Source organism: Odocoileus virginianus, chromosome 12 (assembly GCF_023699985.2).
Source record: "Odocoileus virginianus isolate 20LAN1187 ecotype Illinois chromosome 12, Ovbor_1.2, whole genome shotgun sequence".
NCBI classification, from domain to species: domain Eukaryota; kingdom Metazoa; phylum Chordata; class Mammalia; order Artiodactyla; family Cervidae; genus Odocoileus; species Odocoileus virginianus.
Window position 1 is genome coordinate 48,215,926 of NC_069685.1, and position 19,395 is coordinate 48,235,320.

Consider the following 19,395-nt stretch of genomic DNA (forward strand, 5'->3'; position numbering starts at 1 on the left):
CCCAAAATATCCGTTGTCCCTCCCTGAGGGAGAATTGTACTTTCTTGCCCGATGGATAATAGCCTTGGTCACATGAGTTGCTTTGGCCAAAGAAATACTTTCGGCAATGTCATTGCTAAGTGTCATTCCTCAACCAACTCCATGCAGCAGCTCCTGATTGCCCTGCAGAAAGTCACTTCTCCCCCTTAACACTTGGTGTGCACTTTCCTGGCAGCTGTGACGGGCTTAACTTTCCTTTATAGCCATTTGTGGGCTGCCGGCTCCTGCCTAACGGGATGTAACCACGCCATGGCACCCGTGCGCGTGCCCAGTTGCTCAGTCGTGTCTGACTGCTCGTGACCCCATGGACTGTAGCCCGCTAGGCTCCTCTGTCCATGGAACTCTCCAGGCAAGAATACTGGAGTGGGTTGCCACTTCCTTCTCCAGGGGATCTTCCCAAGCCAGGGATCAAACCTGTGTCTTCTGCATTGGCAGGAGGATTCTTAACTGCTGAGCCACCTGAGAACCCTGAGACCCATTCTAATAATAAAAATAATCTTGGTAGCTTGTCAAGGGGAGGTTTCCGTGTGCCTCTGAAAGCCCATCATTGACACAGACCTATGTCCCACTTCTTTCCACAATTCATTGTATTTTTCCACCCTGTACTCCCAGCCAAAGGAAAGTGAATTTAAAAATAGGCCTGTGTGTTATAGGAAACATCTTGATCATAGAAAAAAAGAGAGAGACACTTCAAAGGAAGTGGATAGCGTGGTTGTCCCGCCAGCTTGAGGATGGACGGGGTCCTTGTGTCGTATGTGTTGTACTTGGCTGCCCCCTTGCTGACGCGCTCCGTAGCAATGTCACCAGTCTCCTATTCTAGCTGAGACAGGGAGGGAGGGAGGGTGGCTTTGAAGAAATAACCTTCCCAGGAAATGCCTCCTGAAGCTGTCTGCACAGGAAATATGTACAAAGGGAGGAGGAGAGGAGAGACATCTGGAAGGGATCCAGTTTATTCTCAGCGGACACAACATGGGGAACGTGTTCCATCGTATTTCCTTGTTCAGGGAAGGAGGTGGGTGTCCTACCTCTCTCCTTCCTCTGTAGCCTGTGTCAACTTTAAAAAACTGCACAGTGTGAGAGTCTCAAGCTAAGTTTTACTGGGGGCAAAACGAGGACTGCAGCCCAAGGAGACTGCACCTCAGATAACTCTGAGACACTGCTCCAAAGAGGCAGGGGCGGTGGGGAGGTCAGCATATATGTGGCTTTGGTGAAGGGGGAATACATGCAATTAAGCATGTATTTTTTTCAGCAGGTTTCTGCTAGTCACAAGGAGCAGTCGTCACTATGAAGAATTTTAGTGCTTTTCTAGATATGACGAGAAATGGGCTCATAAGATCTACCGACTCCTGAAAATATCTATCTGAAGACCTGTCCAGCCAGTTTTCCCAGAGCACAGAGTGCTTCATTTCTGCTCTCTACCCTGAACTCCTTCAGGGAGCGCTGGAGGTCAGCGGCTGCAACAGCACATGAATTAATCCTTGTAGAGGTGGGTGGCAGGCACCAATTTGTAGACACCTGCCTTTGTTTTCCTGAGAGAAGGCTTTTTTTGCTCACTTCTACTTTCTCACCCTTAAGATCTCCCTGGACTCTCCTTTAAAGCAAGACTTGTTTCCATCCTGGCTTCTACAGCAGCAGAGACATCGACTTTTTGAGCTGGAAGGAGACTAATCAATAGTTTGTAATTCCTCTCCTCTTATATTTCAGACCTTCCATTAAGGATTTTCAACTAAAACGCAGGACTGCAGAATCTAATTCATGAAAAGTCTCCCAACCAGAGCCCCTGAGAGACTCTGAGCAGGAAGGCTGTTTCCTAAGCTTGAGGCAATATTTACATGACCAAGGGCACCGCTGGAGCAGTGAGGTGCCTTCTGGGCTCCGCATATTGGGAAATGACACTTGAGGGGCCCTCACATGCATTTCACAATGCCCTTTACTTTTCAGACTGTTTGCACATCTCATCTCCTCCCACTCCACCAATAAGGGAGGGTGATAGGGTCCACATGGGGTCTCAACGATAGGATGGCTCATTATGTCGACCTCACAAACAAACAATAAAATCACAGTGACCCGTGAGACTGACCAAATTGCCCAAATGGTATGCTGTTTTCTCACTGGTGCCTATCTTCTCAAAGCTGTGAGATCACCAGATTCCAGACCTCTGGCTATGTGACCATCCCTTCAGAGAGAATTTTTCATTGGTGGGGTATAAGAAGGACTCCATCAGAAAGGGAGGACGCTGGTTCTCGTTAAAAACCAGTCACACTCTCTTTTCCCTCTAATAAATTTCCCTTTCCTGGCCTGACTGCCCAGCTCGCTCTCTTTTTCTCTGCAGTCGCCTTACAGAGGGCAAATATTTTTTTCACTTGGGAAAAAAAAAAACCAGAATCCATGGGAGGTGAAATAATTCGCCAAAGTCTGTCCATCATGTTAGTGCAGGACTGGGATTCAGCTTTCCACACATGCAAACTTGGTCTCCAGCCCCATTCTTGGCACAGAGTTACCCTTGGAATTTCCTAAAGTGTTGAGAGCCAGGAAGGTGTCTTTTGTTATGTTAAGAAGGTGACTTTTTGGAAAGCACCTGAGGGTGGCGGCTGGTTGCCAGGGGAACCAAGCCTGTGACTGAAGGGTTGGAACTTTCGGTCCTACCCCCCCTCCCACGTCCATCCTGAGAGAAAGAGGGGCCACAAGTTGAATCAGTCACCAGCGGCCAGTAATTTAATCCATCATGCCTATATAGCGAAGCCTCCAAACAAACCCAACAGGACAGAGTCCAGGGTTCTGAGAACTTCCAGGGTGGTGAACGCGTGGAGACGCCAGGAAAGTGGCATGCTCCAGAGTGGGCAAGGGCCCTGCCCTTCCCCCAGCCCTTGCTGTATGCAATCTCTTCCACCTGGCTGTTCCTGAATTCTGTCCTTTGCAATAAACTGGTAATCTAGTAGCTAAAATGTTTCTCTGAGTCCTGCTAGTTGCTGTAACAAATTAACTGAACCCAAAGAGGGGATCACCAATCTCCAATCTATACCTGGGGCTCAGGGCTTCCCTAGGGACCCAGCAATAAAGAATCTGCCAGTGCAGGAGATGCTGAATCGATCCCTGGGTCTGGGAGATCCCCTGGAGAAGGGAATGGTCACCCGCTCCAGTATTCTTGCCTGGAAAATCCCATGGACAGAGGAGCCTGGTGGGCTAGACACTAAAACGACAACAAAAGCAGACTGTACAAAACTGTCGTTGCTGTATAGGTCAAAATCAGCAGGTTCATATGGTTCAGCCTAGTTTGGGGATTCATTAGAGCTTCAGAGGTAGCTGACGTTATGAGAATGATGCTGTTCTCCCCTTGTGTCCTGAAGGAAAACCATTCCCATAAGCTCCCATCAGAATTTTCCTAATGTCTCATTGGCTAAGGGCTGGGTCATACGCCCACCCCAGTGACCAGTCACTGTCAAAGGGAACAGCATGGACTTACTGACTTATCTCAGTCATGGTTCATCTTATCTCAGGACTAGATACTAGCCACCAAAACAAAATCAGGATTTGGGGGTAGCAAGGAAGGAAGAAGGATGGCTGTTAGGAAGGTGACTTGGATGGGGGCAGGGTGGGGGGGGATGTTTTAGGTGACAATATGGTGTTAGGGGTCAGTGCGACTAACCCTGGGGACAGTTTTTCCTCAGTTTTCTGGGCGACTCAGACTGGCATCCCAGGGTCAGGCAATGATACTTCACTAAACCTTCTGGTTCTTCAGAGGAGGCCAGTCACTGACATGGATGAAAGGAGATGAGGTCAAGGGCCCATAAAGCCTGACAGGTTCACAAATAGCATGAAGGGGCTACATTCCTGCATAACTGGAAAAACTTGAGAGAGAAGAGACTGGAAGTCTGTTGTGACTGCCCCTTTAACTGGCCTCATATCAACCTCTTAAACAGATGAAGAGCAGAGATCTTTTTTTTTTTTTTTTAAAGGAAGAGAAATTCAGGGGCTTTTTCCAGGGCAGCTGGCACTTCGGAAAGACATTTTTGCAAAAGCACAGACAGAGTCTTTGCAGTAGCTTTTTACATTCTCACAGCAGCTCCAGAAAGGGGGAGCCGCCAGTGGGAAATAAAAAAGACAAAGAGAGGCTTTCCCCTCTGCCTCCTGAGGTTCTGGGGATCCCAATCTACCAAAAAAAAATAAAAAATAAATAAATTCCATTTTGGAAACATGCCAGCCTACTCCTGTGCTCACTGAACTCCCCAAGTATGGATACGGAGGCAAGCCTACTGCCTCTTGGGCTGTAAAATGCCAAGTTAGTGAAAACTCCTTGCTCTGATTTTTCATCCGGAAAGGAGTGAATACATCGCCTCCCTCCCTACCTGGTACATGGAGGTGAGTAAGCAAGGTCCCATCTGAGCCGGGGATTGGTCTCAACCCCCTGACTGTGATTGTGTTAGCTGCTCAGTTGTGTCTGACCATTTGCAACCCCATGGACTGTAGCCCACCAAGCCCCTCAGTCCATGTAATTCTCCAGGCAATAATACTGGAGTGGGTAAGCATTCCTTTCTCCAGGAGATCTTCCTGACCCAGGGATCAAACCTGCATCTCCCACATTGCAGGCAGATTCTTTAGCCTCTGAGCTACCAAGGAAGCCTTTCAATGCCCTCCCTCCCCTCAAAACTATTGGACAGCACCCTGTCCAACAAGAGGTCCATGTACTGTTAATCACACGTTCCTAGGAGGGAACCACATGGTTAGGGGAAACACTGGCTGAAACCACCTACCCTGGCCAGACAAGACAGAAGCCCCTTGCATGAGTTGTCTTGCAACAGGAGGTCCTGGGAAGGAATGTGGAACTAATTAGCTACCACTGCCTAGAATTCGAGGAAGGTCAAAAGGAGAAAGGAGACGCCAGTCCATACGTCCTCCCAGAACCCTTCTAGTTGGAATCCATCTTGGCTGAGTAATGTGTGGGCCACCATGAAGGACCCTGAGTCAGAGTGGATGGTCAGAGACAACCCGGAAACTATCACCACCACTATAAAACCCAAGATCGAGAGCCACATTGCAGAGCAGTTCTCCTGGGTTCCCTCACCCTCCTGCTTGCCACCTGGGTGCCCCTTCCCAATAAAGTCTCTTGCTTTGTCAGCATGTGTGTCTCTTCGGACAATTCATTTCTGAGTGTTAGACAATAGCCCACTCTCAGGCCCTGGAAGGGGTCCCCATTTCCTGCAACCACATGAACACTGTGTCGGGTCCTCTGGGAAGTGGACACTTAGTTAGTAGGGCGAGCGTCACTGGGGGGTGATGCCTGCGGCAAAGAGGAGAGGAAGCAGGACTGGGGCAGGCAGATCTGAGGGTCTCAGCCAACCTGCAGCCCCGAGCTCCAGAGCAGACTGCCCATTGGAAGGATCCCATGTGGGACAGAAGTGGCTGGGCCTGTGCCTCTGCAGTGCTCGGGCACTGCCTGGGGGCACCTCTGCTGAAAAGCAGAGATGGAGACCAGATGCACAGGTAACAGCTGGAGCTGTCTGATCAAGGCTCCTGCAGCAGGACAAGATCTTTCTTGGAGGGACATCTGAGCATGCACTGCCACAGCGGCCATGCACGCGTGCGTGTGCGTGTGTGACACCCCAGGAAACAGACAGCCCTGTGCACACAGCCCTCTCCCTCCTCCTGCCTGAGTGTCCAGCTGCTGATTATTTCTCAGACCCCATGAGCTTCAGGGCCAGGAAAAGAGACACAGTCCAGAAAGGGGGGCTTATCTTTTCTTCGCATTTGCTTGTTAAAAATTGGATCTGTGGACTTCCCTGTTGGTCCAGGGGTTAAAAATCTGCCTCCCAATGCAGGGGACACCGGTTTGATACCTGATGAGGGAAAACCCCACATGCCGCCGGGCAACTAAGCCTGTGCACCACAACTACTGAACCTGTGCTCCAGAGCCCACAAGTCACAACTACCGAGCCCATGCGCCGCAATTGCTGAAGCCCTTGCACCAGGACCTGTGCTCCGCAACAAGAGAAGCCACCGCAGTGAGAAGCCCCCGCCTTGCACTGCAACTAGAGAGCATCCCTGGCTCACTGGAAAGCCCGTGTCCAGCAACAAAGACCCAGCGCTACCAAAAATAAATTAATCAATTAAAAAAAATTAGAGCTACCGCATTGAAACCCCATCACTTTGGTTTTTATGACATAAACTCACAAAGTCTGTGCCAAACTTCACTACATGCTGATCTTATCCTTTTGTGAGCCCTGGAGTAAAGGAATCACAGGGAGACAAGATCCTTCAGATCCTAAAAGGGGAGAAACTGATACAAAACTATCTCTAATCTGCCTCCATGATTATTTCTTTCGCCCATGTGTTGAAAAAAACCCCCAACGCAAGATCCATTCCAGGAGGGCGTGAGAAAGGTCACACATTCAGCCTCCAAGTGACGCCCAGACACAACTTCCGGTTCCGGTGGTTACAGAGACGCACAGTGCCCCCTACTCATCAGGAGTGGATGCTCCCAGGACCAAGGAGCCGCCAGGGCGCTCCCCAGGTGCTTGACAGGCACAGAACTGTGCTCTACTTACTTGCTCTCTGCTCTTTGCAAACTTAGAATGTGCAGCCAAGGAAAGGAGATAAAAGAGAAGGCGGATGTAAGAGCTTGGGAGGAGAGCTGAATAGTGATTTTATAATATCACACACAACACCGTGCACATCACAGCTGGGGGACAAGCCTCTCCGAGAGCAGATTTTTGTCTCCCTTTGTTCATTTATCTTCTCAAAGAACCTGCAGCAGAACCTGACTTCAAATGTTGCTTGAATTAATTCTGCCCTTCCCCTAATACTTAAGTTTCATGGAGGAGCTGAGGCATCTCCAATAAAAATACGAATTAAACAACGTGGAGAGCTGCTCTTTTTTTCCTTCTTCTTTTGTGCTATAGAACATCTGGTTCCTTTGTTTCTGGGGCAGGGCTGTCATCCACAGCAACTTGGTCATAGATTTGATCAGCCTCTCTTGTCCCTTGATAAAGAGCTGGGAGCACAGACAGAGAGAAATCATGACTTGTGCAAATAAGCGCCGAAGTTTTCCAAATGCTGGATGCACACATATACTCTGTCCTCTCCTATTTTTAGGACTGAATCCTAATAACAGCCCAGAGCAGTAGTTCTCAACCAGGGACATTCTGCCCGCCCTTCTCCCTGCAGGGGAAGTACAGCAGTGTCTGGAGACATTTTTGATTGTCACAACTGGGAGGATGCTTCCGGCCTCTAGTGGGTGGAGGTCAGGGATGCCACTCAACACCCTGCAGGGCCCAAGATGGCCCCACAGCAAAGAATGACGCGTCCCAAATGTCAATAGCACTGAGGCCAAGAAACCCTGGCCTCCAGTAATATAATATATGGAAGCATCTTATCTTTCTGTCTTATCGCATTCTTCAGCTTAATGATGCACAGAACAAAACAGCACATCCACTGGAAGATGAAGCCTTTAAGTTGGCCCTCACTCCTGTGGCATTTCAAGATGACAGTGGCTAGTGGCAGAATGATGAAGCTGGGGGTGACCTCTGAGTGAGGTATCTGGGCTGCCTCCTGGATCCCTTGGGAGCCTGGCTACGAGTTTGGAGAGAAGTTGACTGGGGTGCTGGTTTTTCAAGAGGCTTTTCACTCTTCATGTCAAGGACCTTGTATGTAACACACAGTGGTGTAGGAGATGAGCACCTGGCATGATTACTGCTTAGGGTACAGGGGGCTGCAGGGTTACTCTTCCTTTTTTATTTTATTTTTTGTTAAGATTTACTGATTTATTTATTTTGATGGGAGTGTGCTGGGTCTTTGTTGCTGTGTGTGAGCTTTCTCTCATTGCGATGCAAGGGCTTCTCATTGCAATGGCTTCTCTTGTTGTAGAACATGGGCTCCAGGGTGCATGTAAGCCCAGTAGTTTGGGCACACTAGCTTAGCGGTCAAGGAATTCAGATCTCATGCCTTCCCAGACCAGCAACCAAACCAGTGTCCCTCGGAGCACAAGGTGGATTTTTGACCCCTGGACCACCAGGGAAGTCCTGCAGGTATTACCCCTCTGAACAGCTGCGCAGTGTGGGGGGCAGAGGTCGGGGAGGCGGGCTGAGGGCAGTCCCTGGCTTGTCCTTGACTTAGATGGTCTCTGCTCTTTGAGAACTGAGGATGTGCTAAGGAGGGGGAACTGGTATCTTGGCAGAACCAGCAGCCACACTCAGGGGCTCGGGAAACCCCTGCCAATCTACGGGCCCGGGATGAAGAAATGCCTGCGAGCTGATACTCAGGGCTGTCTCCTGTGTTCATCGTCATGGGGATCAGTGTTTCTGTGAGCAGTGTTCTTGGCCCCTGATGAGGGCAAAGACAGAACATATCCATCAGACAACTGTAGAGTCTCCAGCAGTGAAGTGAGACTTATCTGGGTTGCGTTGAGTGCCCCAAAATAGGGAAAGACCCAAATCAGTTTGAATCCATCAATTGTACATTCACTCTGTATTCACTGATGACTGAAAAGATAACAAGGGCTTTCCTGATGGTCCAGTGGTTAAGAATGCACCTCGCAATTCAAGGGACACAGGTTCGATCCCTGATCCAGGAAGATCCCACGTACTTCGGAGTAACTAAGTCCGTGCACCACAGCTGCTGAGCCCATGTCCTAGAGCCGGCGCTGCACAACAAGAGAACCACTGCAATGAGAAGCCCACACACTGCAAGGAAGAGTGGCCCCCCCGCTTGATGCAACTAGAGAAAGCCCTCATGCTTCTCAGTGAAGACCCCAGTGAAGCCAATAACTAATCTAAAAAGAGAGAGAGAAAAGATAACAAAAGTAGCAGAAGACAAGAATTAGTGATGTTGCTAACTTTCAGGTTTATGCTGATGGAGCTGCTGTATTCATTACTGCCATCAGGTCATGTGGTTGGAAAAAGCCTCCCAACCTGGAAACTTTGACTGTCAAGCTTCCAGACACCCCTCTTTTTGGAGGGAACCCCCATCGTGTGGGTCTTGCTTCGAGGCAGCTCACTTGTGTTAGCAAAGGTAGAGGCACCCATAGTCCTGCTCCCTGGTAGCCCACGTGCAGGCATGTGGCCAAGGTATGACACCTGGGTAATGTGCTGGGGTGAACAGTGTCCCCCTAAACTCATGTCCACCGCGAACCTGTGAGTGTGACCTTATTGGAAATACAGCAGACACTAACACAGATACCCCTGTTTGGGACCGTGAACCCTGAAGGTGAGACACAGGGCCCAGTGTCAGAGGACTGCCCATCCAGGTAAAATGATGAGAACTTTGGGGACTTGCCTGGTGGTCCAGTGGCTAAGACTTCACCTTCCTATGCAGGGCGTGTGGGTTCGATCCCTGCTTGGACAGCTAAGATCCCACATGCTTCATGGCCAGAAAACCAAAATATAAAACAGAAGCAATATTGTAACAAATTCAAGTAAGACTTTAAAAATGGTCCACATGTGTATCAATGGCTGAGTCCCCTCGTTGTCCATCTGAAACTATCATAACATTGTTAATCAGCTATACGCCAATACAGAATAAAAAGCCTTAAAAAATAAAAGAGTCTTTAAAAAAATGGCCCACATTAAAAAAAAAATTCTTTGAAAATTTTTTTTTAAAAACAGTACAAATTTTGGTTATTATTTCTTTTTCCTGCCCCACCAGGAGCAAACAAAATCTGGTTGGTTTCATCCATTTTCCTTTTTCATTCTCTCAGAGTTTCAATCCCCCTGATAAACTGGTCCACGAGTGAGGATACTTTCCAGAGGGTGACATCATTCTGCCCTACTGCACACCCACCTGGGGCCAGCTCCCCGGGATGCTCAGTGGGCATCTCAGAGAAGCTAACCATAACTGATCACTTCCAACTCTGGGCTCTGGGGCCAAGTTCTCAGCCTCTTCCTGAGTTCATCTGATCTCTGCAAGTGTTGTGTTGAAGAAGGAACTTGTATCCTAGGTGTATACACCTCATTCTATTTTTAATACCTATGGGCTTATATATGGGGCTTCCCTGGTGGCTCAGTGGTAAAAAAAAATCCACCTGCAACGCAGGAGACACAAGAGACATGGGTTTGATCCCTAAGTCAGGAAGGTTTTCTGGAGGAGGGCATGGCAACCCACTCCAGTATTCTTACCTGGGAAATCCCATGGACAGAAACTTATATATAAGAGAGAAATGGATTTTTAAAGTTGGACGATCCTATAAAAAAAGAAGCATTAAACAGGGTCTACTGAAGTTTCCTGGATCAACTGCAATTTGCTAACTCAGCCTTAACCATGTAACACAAGAAGTTTAGGGAAGCATCAAACTCCACGGGCAAGTTGGAAAAGTGCTTTCCCTTTTAATTCACAAAGCAGAGAGAATTGGCTGGACTTCCTCCTTACATTAAACTTGGGTCCAAGACCGTCTCAACCAGATACAAGGATCGTGCCTGGGTGGAAGCCAGGAACTGCAGCAGCCCCGCCTCTCTCCTGAGAGGCTGCAGTTATTACCCCATTACATAGTCCGGCAAACTAAAGCCACGAGGACAGGGTGAGACAGCGGTGCTACGTTCAACTCCAGAACCCATGCATCCAGCTGCCCCTTGGTGATGAAAAGGGGAGTTTAAGGAAGAATGAGGGGAGAAAAAGAAAACTATAAATTGTCAGGGAAACCTTTGTACCTTAAACTTAGTAAAGTGTGTGGGAGGAAGGATGGATATTTATGCAAATCAGTGTGTGTGTACAAATTAGCCTATTAACGGGGATCTAGTTATGACCTAACACATCACCTTATTTCAGTGGACCAAAAGCATTTTTATTTTCATTTTATTTAATACATCTATTTTAACTAACACCATCTTTTTCTAAAGTATGAACAAAAGATCACAAATCCTTTCTTTATCTGACGCTTCATTTACTTTTGTAAATCAAACAGACCTCTCCCACTGACTTAGAATGTCAAAAAAATCTTGATATTTGTATGAAAATGATTTCAGGTTTCATCTTCCTTTAGATACACGCATTTTTCCAATTCACCAAAGTCACGCTCCTATTTAAATAATATGAATACCTCCCACTTTAAATAATATATATTTAGGCTTTCTGCTTTCGAAATACTTCCCAATTTACATACTGAAATTTGCATTCATGAGAGATCCGTTAATGCCTGAGACAGGACACCAAGTCTCTCCTTGTCCAAACCCAAGTCCAGCTCCTCTGAGCCGTCTTCTCCCCAGGCCTCATCCTTGGGCGCTGACTTCCATCAGCTGGTCCAGCTGTGACTAAGTCCCTTTAGAAAGGATCCTCTACCCTTGATATCTGATCACGTGCCCTGTCTTCAGCAAGAATCCTGCCAAGTCAGTTTAGCAAGATGCCCTACCCTCAACCAGAGAAGGCAATGGCACCCCACTCCAGTACTCTTGCCTGGAAAAATCCCATGGACAGAGGAGCCTGGTGGGCTGCAGTCTATGGAGTCGCTAGGAGTCGGACATGACTGAGCAACTTCACTTTCACTTTTCACTTTCATGCATTGGAGAAGGAAATGGCAACCCACTCCAATATTCTTGCCTGGAGAATCCCAGGGATGGGGGAGCCTGGTGGGCTGCCGTCTATGGGGTTGCACAGAGTCGGACATGACTAAAGTGACTTAGCAGCAGCAGCAGCAGCCTACCTTCAACATATCCTCTTGGTAATTGTCCATCCACCAATCTACCCAACCACTGATGATAAATCCCCAGCTGTCTTTGCTATATTCAGAGTTGAGCCTGGTCTCTCTTGCATCTTGAGTCTTGACACCTACAATCCTAAATAAAGCCTTCTGTACCACCATTATAACAAGTGTCAGAGTAACTTTTCTTTTTGGCTGCACTGCACGGGTTGCAGGATCTTAGTTCCTTGATCTGAAACATGGCAGTGAAAGCGCTAAATACTAAACCACTAGACCACCAGGAAACTCCTCGGAGTAACGTTAAAAAAAAAAAAGGGCAAAAAACATCTCACCGCTTGAAACCATCTGGGTGAAAATGCGTTATTAATGTAATATATTAAGAACCCATATATTAAAGAGTACTATTAATATAATGCAATATATTAAAAACCCGTATTTTAAAAACCAATATTCAAAACAAGAGGGCTCTGGGACTTCCCTGGTGCTCCAATAGCTAAGAATCCACCTTCCAATGCAGGCGATGTGAGTTCGAACCCTGGTCAGGGAGCTCAGAACCCCCTTTTCACGGGGCAACTAAGCCCTCTCACCCCAACAAAAGATCCTGCATAACATAACTAAGACCTAACACAGCCAAATAAATACTTTGAAAAAAAAAAAAAGAGTGCTCCGAGAGCATACCAGAACATGCTCTCTTCTCTACTCTTCCCGGGGGGTCTTGTTCATGCCTACAGAATTCAGAGGTGATTCTCAGCCATTCTCCCTATGTCAACATTAACACAGGTGCCATCACCTCCAACTGGACCAACCAATCCTTCTGCCCAATTTTCCCCATTGCCCCTCCCCACTTCTCTCCAATCTACCACCACGCATCACTCAACTACCTGCCCCGTGGCATTCAGAATAGTCTTCCAAACCTCCTAGCTCTGGGCCACCCAATCCTTTCCAACCTTCCTAAACATATCCAATGTTCCAGAACCTCTGGGCCCTCCACCATTGCTCTTGACATCATGACTGCATGGGACGTCCTCACTGCCAGCTCACACCCACCTGTGTGTCTCAGCTTGACACTCCTGACGTCAAGCTCACACTGAGATGTTCTGTGGCTGCCTTATCTTCCCGCCGTGGGCGGGAGAGCCACCAGCCGGGAAAATGTTTCATTTCTTTGCCACCCACGGTGCCAGCTCAATGGATCAGACATGGTGGGTATCCAGTAAATACTCATTGAGCAACTGAACAGACGTCACTACTGAATTCAACAGAACTGAAAACACGGAGGGATTATCTTAAAAGATTTGTTTTCTGGAAGAACATTTCATTTGCCGGGCCTGATGAATTTAAATCATTCAAAGTGAGCAAGCGCCCTCTTGCGGCCGTAAGCTGACAGTACATCACAGAAAATAGTTGGATTATGGAGTTCTGAGATCTCTGCCTGGAGGTTTTTTCCCCTCCTGACCACAGGCAAGGGGCAAAAGAAACCATCCCAGTCAGAAAGCTTAGGTCGACACATAAGTGACTCAGTAGCTCACTCAGAGGATTTAGCTTCTCCTCATGCCAGCCAGGTAACAAGAGCTGTGGATACATCAGGGAATTTGATCCCTCCCCCTGAAAATGAAAAGCCCACGGACTAATATAACCTGCGGCCCTTGATTGGACTGTGGTTAAAACAAACCAGAAGTCATTTGTACAGCAGGAAACCCTGTACACAAATGTTCATTGCAGCTTTATTCATCAGCGACAGAAAAAAAGGAAACTGTCCATCAACCAAAAACAGGATAATACGTGGCAAGGAAAAGGAGGAAGTTATTGAGATGCACACAGTGTGGGTGAGTATTAAACATTGTCCTGCGTTAGAGAAACCTCACATTCAACAGTACACATTGTATGCTTCTATTTAAATGAAGTTCCAGAAGAGGTGATGGTAGGAAACATTGGAACAGGGGTAGCCTGTGGTTGGGCGTTGGGCTTGCAAAAGGGGTCTGGAGGCACTTTCTGGGGTGATGATAATGTGTAACTTGATAGGGATTTTGGGTTACGCACATGTACGCATTTGTCTTAACTCATCAAATATTACACTTAAAACAAGTGTGTCATCACACAGGTAAATTTTACCCCAACAGGAAAAGCAACAACAACAACAATTACTGGACGCTTATCTGTGATGCCCATGCTGAAGTGTTTTGGGGAAGGAGAATGCTGAGATCTGCACATTGCTTTGAAATGCATTGAAAAACTAAGAGGCATGAATGGACACACAGGTGGATAGGTACATGACAAAGCAAAAAGCAAGATGTTAATTACAAAACTAGTGGTGGTGGATATGTGTATGGATAATCACTAAAATTCTTCCCACGTTTGAAAAAATTCATGATAAAATCTTGAGGGGATATTTGAATAGAGGCTGAGCATTAGATGACTGAATAAATTCTGCTCATCTTTTATGAATGATGGTGCTGCTGTAGTTCATAGGAAAATGTCCTTATTTTCAGAGATGAATATTCAAGTATTTGCAGGTGAAGTGTCATAATGTCTCAAACACGTTAAAATGCTCTCGAAAGGGAAATGAAGGTAAAATTGCAAACTGTTAATAATAGTTACATCCATGTAATGGACATAGGGGTGTCAATCATTCTGTTTTCCCTCTTTAAAATTTTTCATGATAAAAGGAAGACATGCTCTCTCAAGGCACTTAGACTTCAACATCGAGTGAAAGTTCTGTCCCTTTTTCCTCATCTAGTTGCATCCTTATGTATTTTGTTTTAAAAATTAGTTCTATATGAGGATGAAGAAAATTTGTTAATAAGGTGTAATCTGGTGATGAGCATCGCATAAGAAGAAGGGAAATATAAAGAGGATGAGTGAATGAGAAGATAAAAGACAAAACTAACCATAAAGCATGTAATGAAAGGGGAGGGGACAGGTAAGTGTGGGAAGGAGGACATTTACCTGTTCCCATTCTGGACAGAATATTTGCAAATGTGCCCCTTCCCCACACTTCTCGTCTTGGTCACCGGCATCACCTTGTATCTACCTCCAAAGTCAGGACTGAGAGACTGCTCATCCACATCTCATGAGCCTCCAAGTCCAGGGTCCTCTGTCTCCTGCACCTCAGCTGCCAATCACTTAGCCTGTGCTTCTAAATGACCTCGTCTGTAAAATGAACGTGATGCCCTCTGCCTCCTGAGTTGTTGCCAGGATCCAGTGCTATAGCAGTGTGTCTGCAGTAGCTAGAGCATACAGCTGTGTGTTTATCTCCCTTGTCCACCCCTCCCTGGAGCTGAAGTCCTCTCCCAAGCTCTCTAACCACATCCCTTAGACGCTTCAAGTTCCAGTAACATGGTCTTACTTACAGGTTCCCAAACGCATGTCGTCATTTCATGCTGCAGGTCTTCGTGTTACTCAGCCGCTCTCGAAGTGTGGTCTCCAGGGCAACAGCGTCACCACCAGCATCCCCTGGGAACTTGATAAGAGACAAAAATTCTCAGGTGCTGCCCTACACCCACTGAGTCAGAAATTTGGCGTGGGGCTCGGGGATCTCTTTTTGTGAGCCCTCCAGGTGATTTCTGAAGCACAGTGAGTTTTGAGAACCGCTGGGGTATACCATCTCCTCTGCTTGAAATGCACTTTCTCATCATTCCTGTCAAACTCCTACACATCCCTTAAAAGGCTCCTGGAGGAAGTCTCTCTTGGATCTGTGGACCTATTCATTGGATCATGAATATAGGGCTATTCATGGTCACCTCTGCACTCACACGGTGCCTTGATCAGACTTCCGTGGGTGTTCTATGACCCTGTGTTATGATGATTTGTTTGGAAGTCTTTTTTTTTCTTTAAGATTTTTCATGTGGACCATTTTTAAAGTCTTTGTTGAATTTGTTACAGTATTACTTTTGATTGTTTTGTTTTAGCAGAGAGGCATATGGGAATCTTAGCTCCTCAACCAGGGATCAAACCCATAACTCCTGCATTGGAAGGTGAAGACTTAATCACCAGACTGCCAGGGAAGTCCCCCTGGAAATCTTTCTCTCCAACTAGGCTAAATAAATAACTAAATAAATAACTAAACAGCATGTCTGGTATCATCCTCTGTATTTTCAGCCCTTAGCAAGGTGCCTTTCACTCAAGGAAACACTCAAGTTCACCTACTTGAGCTGCCTCAAGCAGCAGGTTATCCAGATGAAGTAGGAAATTCCCTGATTGATAGAGCACCAGTTTGCCATTCAGGATACCTGGTGGTGGTGGTTTTTTTAAGTGTACATTTATTTTATTTTAAAATCATACATATCCATTCTTTGATTTCATTTATAGGGAGAGCCCAGTATTGACAGTGTCGTGACACCTTTAAATTTCTTAAATGCATTTTCTGATCATCTTTAAGCTGCAATGATTTCCTTCCAAAGACGGTAGCACTCTGCTTTCAGTCCAGTCCAACAAATAACATGATGCGTGACGGGTACACCCTAACAATGGAGAAGACTGGCTGACATGCCTTTTGCAGGAGGTGCTGATATTTATTAGAGGAGAGTCCTTGGCCAGGTTAAACTCTAATCAGTAATGGCCAGTATTTACTGGATGCTCCCTCTGTGAAGTTCCATATTCAGCTCCCTTCAGCTTTACAAGAGCCAGTTGCAATAGGTACAAATCTTATTCCTGTCTTTCAGATGAGGAATCTGAGGCACAGAGAGGTCAAGCAACTGGCTCAAAATCACACAGCTAGGAAATAGGGGACCAAAATCAAAGCCAGGAAAAGTCCTTCAAAATCTGCTTTCACTACGATTTTTTTCCTGACTCTGCATTCTAAATATTAATCCAAAATGCCATTCCCTTTGTGGGATCTCTTTTTTCATTGTGTTGAAATTTATATAACATTTATCATTTTAGTCTTCTTTTTCTTGACCTCACCACGCGGCACATGGGATCTTCTTAGTTCCCTGACCAGAGATCGAAACTGCACCCCTTGCACTGGAAGCATAGAGTCTTAATCACTGGACTGCCAGGGACATCCCCATTTTAGCCATCTTTAAGAATATGGTTCAGTGACATCAGATATATTCAAATGTTATACAACCATCCCCACCATCTATCACCACAACTTTTTCATCTTCCCCAAAACAAATTCTGTCCCCATTAAACACTAACTCCCAATTCCTCCTCCTCCAGTCCCGGCAGCCACTCTTCTACTTTCTGTCTATAAATTTGACCACTTTAGGTACCTCATATAAGTGGAATCATACAATATTTGTATGTTACTCAGCACAAAGTCCTCAAATTCAATCATGTTGTATTCACAGCATGTGTAGGAATTTCCTTCCTATTTAAGGCTGAGTAATATCCCATTGTGTGGATAGACCCCATTGCACTTATTTGTTCATCCATCAATGGACACTTGAATTGTTTCCACCTTTTGGCAAGTATGAATCATGCTGCTTCTATGAACACAAGTGTACAAATATCTGTTGGAGTCCCTGCTTTCAAATCTTTGGGGTTTGTACCCAAAAGTGGGATTGCATGATCCGATGGTGATCCCAGGAGACTGGGTTTCTTGATTAGCTTTGCCCCCTCAGTTTTGCAAGTCACCCACCACCCTTTCCAGTGTCCTCTGCATAACACGGAGACAGAAAATCTTTTCCCGTTTGAATTACTATGACCATGACAAGGATAAGTATCTTAAGACGGAGATGTCAGCTTCTATAAACTACAAAGGTGGCTTTGTAGGAACTTCCCTGGTGGTCCAGTGGCTAAGAATCCGCCTTCCAGTGCAGGAGACGCAGGTTTGATTCCTGGTTGGGGAACCAAGGTCCCACATGCTGTGGAGCAACCAAACCTGGTCACTGCAATGAAGACCCAATGCAGTCAAAATTAAAGTATGCATATATATTTTAATATATAATATAATAAAATACAGTAGAAGAAGATGGAGTTAATGATGGTCTTAAAATGCCAGGGGTAGCTATAAAAAAAATAATAAAGGTGGTTTATAAGTTCCCCATATTGTTGCCTGGAGAGGGTGAAAAGGAGGCAGAGAAGAAGGAATATCTTTTAACCACCCATAAGCTTGTAAGCTTTTCTGGTCTCTAAGCTAAAATACACCCTACTGGGCTGCTGTACCATTCAACCACCTTTTGAGCACTCTTGCACGTTTAGTGGAACTTTCTTTGGTCAGATAATGGTCATTGATGAGCCCCACAGGAAAATGAAAAGGGAAGATAATGTTAATCTGCTGACACACACGCTTGGGCTATGTGGAGCCAAAAAGAATTGCTTCATCAATAGGCTGTCTTATCAGAAACACTTGGCATGCTTCACCAAGCAGTTGTTTAAGGGTCTTTTTTAAAAACATTATCATCCGTGGTATGATTTACAGGCAATGGTCTGAGCTCTTGGAAGGAAATCTGCTTTTTCAAGCCACAGCACAAGTGAAGTAATGGTTTGTAACTCAATGATTTATAAGCTAGACTCTTAATTTTCATTTTATGTTATCCCAAAGACATTGTCTGATGAAATCACATCCTGCTTCTGTTTTTTACATAACACTACCTGTGGTGGCACTAGTGGAAAAGAACCTACCTGCCAATGCAGGAGATGTAAGAGACATGGGTTCGATCCCTGGGTCCAGAAGATCCCCTGGAGGAGGGCATGGCAACCCACTACAGTATTCTTGCTGGGAGAATCCCATGGACTGAAGAACCTGGAGGGCTACAGCCCATGGGTGGCAAAGAGTTGGACACGACTGAAGTGACTTGGCATGCACCTCTCACAAAACAAAACCACAAAGTCTTCTTAGCATTATTAATTGTATCTTTAAGTAATTTCTAGATTTACTTTTGGCTGTGTGGGTCTTCGTCACTGCACGAGTCTTCTCTGGTTGCACGGAGCAGGGGCTGCTCTCTGGTTTCAAAGTAAGGGCTGCTCATTGCGGTGGCTTCTCTTGTTCCGGACACGGGCTCTAGGGTGCCTGGGCTTCAGTAGACGTGGCACACAGGCTCAGTAGTTGCGGCTCCCGGGTTGTGGAGAACAGGCTTAATAGTTGTGGTGCACAAGCCTAGTTGCTCCTCGGCATGTGGGATCTTCTCGGACCAGGGATCGAACCCATGTCTGCTGCATTGGCAGGCAGACTCTTTACCACTGCACCACCAGTGAAGCCCCATTGATTCTATCTTTTTATCTTTTAAATGAGTAATCATTGAAGGACTAGCCTAGATATAATTAATAGAACTTAGAATTAACAAAGAACTTACACATATGAAGCAAAGGGCCATGAGAGTCAACATTTAACTCGGATAAGAAAGGCATAAATTGAACAGAGAATGGGCTAAAACTTGGGACTGTGAAGTTTTGTAACATTCATAGTAGTTGCTTTCACAGCATTTGGGGTGGGTGGAACCAGAAAGATGCTTTACAGACAACAAAAATATTCTTTAAGTAATCCAGAGAATAGGTGTAGAATGGAAGTTTTTGCATTCCCCCTCTCCAAGAGGGAAAAAACTGTTTAGAAAGTTGTAGGGAGGCAGGGATGGAGAAGGGCATGACAACCCACTCCAGCATTCTTGCCTGGAGAAAACCACGGACAGAGGAGCCTGGTGGGCTACAAGTCCATAGGGTCCCAAAGCGTCATACACGATGGAAGCGACTTAGCTTGCACGCATGCAGGGAGACAGGGAACCCAGATGGATAATAACAGAGAACCTGTACAATAGCCCCGACCCACCCCCTTTGACCACTAGAGGGGGTTATCCATG

General features: G+C 46.2%; 1 protein-coding gene across 6 annotated transcripts in view; it reads right to left on the minus strand.

Moving 5' to 3' along the window:
* Positions 1-19,395, minus strand: part of RFLNA (refilin A) — a 270,973-nt gene that overhangs the window by 209,398 nt on the left and 42,180 nt on the right. For all 6 annotated transcript variants that reach the window (XM_070475130.1, XM_070475129.1, XM_070475128.1 and 3 more), the window contains exon 2: positions 15,007-15,116. The gene's annotated coding sequence lies outside the window, so the exon portion shown is untranslated. The remainder of the gene's footprint in view (positions 1-15,006; positions 15,117-19,395) is intronic.